The sequence below is a fragment of the Fopius arisanus genome, unplaced genomic scaffold (assembly GCF_000806365.1).
Source record: "Fopius arisanus strain USDA-PBARC FA_bdor unplaced genomic scaffold, ASM80636v1 scaffold00108, whole genome shotgun sequence".
NCBI lineage: Eukaryota > Metazoa > Arthropoda > Insecta > Hymenoptera > Braconidae > Fopius > Fopius arisanus.
In genome coordinates, this window is record NW_011887847.1 from 204,566 (window position 1) to 210,022 (window position 5,457).

A 5,457-nucleotide genomic window follows, 5' to 3' on the forward strand; every position below is an offset into this window, starting at 1 on the left:
AGGCTAAAATATCACGCCGATCGGGGCAAATCGGCCTCACAGTCGGCTGCCGTCTCATATAAAATCAACTAATGCCAATACGTTTGAATCCATCCCAAGAATCAGCTGCACCGGGGCCTCAGATTGACTGGTGAATGTGTGTATCGGGCATTTCTCTAAAACGGGAAAAACATCGTTAATGGATGCCAATGCCACGGGAAATGCCACTGTGTTCAGAGGTTTTTCGCATTTTTTTTTTCTCTTCATTTTCCTTATCGGATCGGTCAACCCCGACGACCTCGGATACAGCTCAACAGGAAGTAAACCAGTTAAATGAATTTTTGTTGTTAATACAATCTTACATTCCGTACACACCTCGGGAGTAATCGTGTTCCTTTATCTCTCAGCTATTTCCTCGCAGGATATTTTATTCCATTGATTTTTCGGTGGAGTTCTTTCCCGTTTTCTCACATTTCCCTTTTTTTTCAATTTTGACGCACCGAGAACATTCACTTTGAAATACAATTCAATATTCACTTGTATTTTTAAATTTAAGTTTAAATACAATCATGTAATTATCTGGAATCCTCTCTCATTATGATTCCACCAATCAAACGATTTCAAGGTGCATTAACACATGTCCCCCGAAAGAATTCAAATAAACCCGACAATTAAAATTTTCCACCGCAATATCCGCACGGATCACTCAATAATTTGCCAAAAAATATTCCCGGTGTTGCATTTGGGCCCTACAGGTGGGCATTATCATCGATAAGCATCAAATATCGCGGATAACATCGTCACGTTGCCGAATCTGTCGCCGGAAAAAATGAGAGAACAAAAAAAAAAAAAAAACAAAGACCCCGTTACACCGAGACCCCGGAGAATCAATATAATAACACGTCTGGGCCCACGTCGATATATTAATTATTCCTCAGCATACTAATTAACCGATCCCTGTAATCACGAGGGCACCGTGAAATGCAGGAAGATGAGAATAAATAAACACACGAGTAAAAAAATTTTCCCTGGAATGAGTGATAATCTGAAAGGCAGTAAACGTATTCTAGTCTTGACACTGGAGACAAACTCCTTCCTGACATCCGTTCTCCGGTCTGGAGACCCGTTTTTATTATTTATGCTTTTTTTTTTAACGCTCATTCTTTAATGTCTTTCCTATTCTCCGGACGTATTGACAACAGAGGACGGAGGAAACACGCACCAGAGGTACCAAAGAGGAAGACGACGAGACAAACTCCGATGTATCTGGGCTCGTAAAAAGGAAAAATAAAAAAAAAAACAGTGAACAAAAGCGGTCGCTCCTGTGAATTCGATGAAGGGAGAAATGTTGAGTGGCATCCTAATGAGCTGAACGAAATGGTGATATCCGGAGATTGTGGCGCTTCAATATTTTCTGTTCATATGCACTTGTACTCCAGTGAGATTATGGATTATGGAATTGTTCGGGTGAATGTTTAAAAAAAAAATCGATGTATTTTCCATTGGCAATAAATTCCACCTCAATTTCCAGGTTCACATGTTCCCCACAGGTGTGATGATTGCAATAACCAACGGTTTGTAGTACACGTGAGTCGTTTTATTCCACTGGGACACTTCCGGATTACCGTTGGCATGAATCTCTAGTGTGGGATATCGATCATAGGAATGGAAAATGGTACCGATCGAAGCGTACAGTCTCGATATTGCAATCTATCACAAGAAATATTCAAGAGGGAGGGGGACAAGAAGACTTGCGCGCACGTCTGGCAGCACTTTGGCGTAAGTGAAATTACTTGCGGGTAACTGCCCTCAGCCAATCGTGACTCTGCAGATCTCTCCACTTTTATATACTCCCGTGTTATATATATTCCTGGTTTTTTTTTTCAATCCTCCCCCTGGACTGGATACATTGTGGCCGATGGTTCGCTGTGAATTTAGTTTCGGAAGATCGCGAGAGCCGATTATATTCCTCTCCGACACCGGGTCTTCGACACAAAAATTAAAGGGAATAAAAATAAATGGAAAAAAATTTATAGGAACATTTTATCGAGGGTGGAATGCAAGTGGAGGCGTCGCGCTATCGATTGCTATCTGTGAAGCGGAGATTCACTCGAGATTGAAATCTCGAGGTTTTACGAATTTTTAGGCTCATTATGATGGAAAAAGGATGAAAAATCAATGATTAAATTTCACTGGAGAATTTTATTGGGAAATGGGAGTAAATATTGCATAATCGTGAGAACTTACGATTTTTCGGACAATTTATCGAATTTAATTGCAATCACTTGATAAAAAATTGAAAAATTTATTTAGAAAAATAAAAAATCACTATTAAAAAATCACAAATTCACGTGACTTGAGTATTCGTAACACGATTATCCGAAATTGGTGTTATCTCCCCTGATTCTGAGAAAATAGCTGAATGATTATCATTCGCCAGGAAGATCCCCCCCGAGGACAATGAAATTGGTATCAACCATGTGGCCACACCTTTTCCGCCCGATAATTATCAATTCGCCGGTCAAAACACGCGCGATCGAATGATCGAATCGATCCGAAGGACACGACCTTCGTCCACCATCGAAATTCACGCGCGTGATTGGCATAGTTTGACGCCAATGATTCGATTGTATTTTCACCAATCGAATCACCATCGATGATTCATCCCCAGGAGTGGGAAAAACCAATCAGCCGGTGGTTCCCCTTAATTATCGATCTGCCGGTCAGTAATTCTGATCCCGGAAATCGCCACGAATCATTACGATTTAACTCGATGAGAAATACTCTTGATAATTGAGATTCATTTCTCGCCAAATTTTTTTTTTAATTCACAAATGAAAAAAAAAATAATAATAATAAAAAAAATTGTTAATTTTGGCTAAAAGAGGGTGGAAAATCCCTAATTAATCGGAAACTGATATAATTGAAAATTCATCTGACCTTGGGATATTCCGCGAAATTTTCAACAGTGTACCTGAAGTAACAAAAGGGAGAGGTAAAAAAAAATCAAAAGCAAGACTAACCGATAAAATCAAATTCCGTGTCGCACGGGTACGTGAGTGACAGGTCTTGGATAGTTTGTACTCAACCCTCAGCTCTTCTCGCGGAGATACTCTCCGCGGGAATCGCGAGATAAAAGGTGCCCACCGGCATATAACAAGGTGCCTTTTACATTGCGCCAACCTTTGAGCTGTTAGTCCGCTGACAAGAGTAAGTGGATGAAGCTCACTTCATTTTCTAGAACGGACATTTTTTATTCAATTCCTCATCATCGGGGGAATAATACCCCTGACATTTCACAATGTGAGAAAATGGAAATTACACCGAGAGAATTCCGTAGAACATCCTACCGAGTCAATTCAGGAGTAATTGATTTTACAGTCTCTTAACTGATTGATCAATGAAAAATTGTTGGAAATTTTTTAAATTTATGCTAGCCCCGATAATATACAACTCAGTAATTCCATATGTGATGAGTTTTGCAAATCTCTGGGTTTTATTAATGTCACGATATAGATTCCGAAGGTGAGAGCGAGGCCAAGGGGATCCGATATTATTCGGGATGTACCGAGGAATCAGTCATGGGACTCACGTTTCTCATTTGCATTCGACCTATTGTCATCCAAGTCCTCGCGAATCCGTGGATAATTACATACACGAGAGTTTGGACTTGAGCAAAATTGATCGGCCATCGGATAATTTGAATATCACGAATGCTGAACATTTATCGTTTCAGCTTTAAAAAAAAAAATTCCCTTCAACACATCGATATAAAATTAATTTCCCTGAATTCCTCAATTATTCCACTGAAAATGTTCGGAGAAAAAATCGGCGAACCCCATGAATGCCGCGATGAAAAAGCCGCTGAAACCCTGACGTAACGTGTCACTTATAAAAGTACATTCCCCGAAACAACGACCCAGCAATTACCCCAATCCGAAGTTGCGGGTAATTAAAGTGGCGGGAGAGTATATCGCATCAAGTTTTATTGCCCCATTTGGCGGTGTCTACGACGTTTCATCCTTTTTTATTCGCCGATTTTTTGTTTCACTCTTTTATTTTTTTTTTTTATCGCATTCATCCAATCTCCCTCTTTACAGTTTGCAGAACGGGAACGCAAGGAGAGCTCTCCACCGATGGCTGATGGTAAAGTCCTCCACGAAGCGTTTATAATCGTCCCCGTTCATGGTATATTCATCTTTTTCCCTCAGCCAATCATCTTTCTCGTGTTCACGTGATATTCTCGCGACCGTTTGTAATCGAACAAACTGGAACGGGGGAGCATATGGACGGTGGATCATCTTTTTTTCCAGTTGTGAAATTGAACGGTATCGCACTCACCTCGTAATGATACACATCCCAGGGGATATCAATAGATCTTGCCAATACATTCAAATTATCACTCCTCCAATGAAATATTCAGATAAATAATCAATAACAATTTTTTTAATTCAATTTTTTAAAATTCCCACTGAATTGAAAATTCGGAAAAATTTTTTCCGGAGTATTCAATATTTTTATGTTTTTAGTACCGTTGATTTGAAAATGAATAATGACTTGAATTCTCAAGTAATTGATGCCTTCATCAATGGAGAATTATCCACAAGAATTCCTCGTCACTTCGTAACTGGTAATTCAAGTTATTTCACTTGAAATTTCAAGTGTAAAAATATATTCCATGGCTGATTGCGTCATGATGCCGGAGAGTTTTGGGCGTTGGATCATCACTTTTTTTTTTATTCAATCACCGATTGTTTTCTCTCTTTTCATAATGAAGAATAGGATGCTAATTGGATTAGATCGTTTGGATCTTGAGGTGGTGGCTAGACCTCAAGTCCTGTAATGAATGGACTTTCTAAAAGTCACTCATTATCGCCGTGATGACAGGGGGTATGAGAGTGTCATTCAATCAAAGAAAATCATGAACATTGTTCGAGGTTTGAGTACTCAAGTACCTTGTACATTTTCCAAGAGGAATTTTTCAGATGGAGAGCGTGAGAAAAATTAATTCCATTAAAAAAACAAATGTCTATTACTAAAAAATTCTTATCTGCAAATTCATTGATGAATAACTAAGACGTTCACGAGGATAATGAATAAATAAGAAATTCCGAGTGAAAAGTCAGATAGAATGAAATTGAAATGATAAACCGATAATTTGCAGAATTGCTGAAATTCCGGGGAAGCCAGAATACGGGAGAGGTTTAGAAGGAAGAGACAGTGCGGTGTCCGCGAGGCCATTAGATCCTTCGTTACGTGTCATTGCCGTGAATAACTTTTTGCTGACGACGGATAAACGCATAAGAGGAAGGTGAAAACGCAGGGATACCCCACGACAATTATGCATCCACCGGGTAGAGCAGACAGAGCATTAATTTATGGTTGAAATAGGGACCGTGGCGTTGTGCACGCGTGTCGGCGCGTCCGTTTGGTGTACGTTAGAAGAGCGTGGACACGTTTATAAAAGCGTGGGCGCTC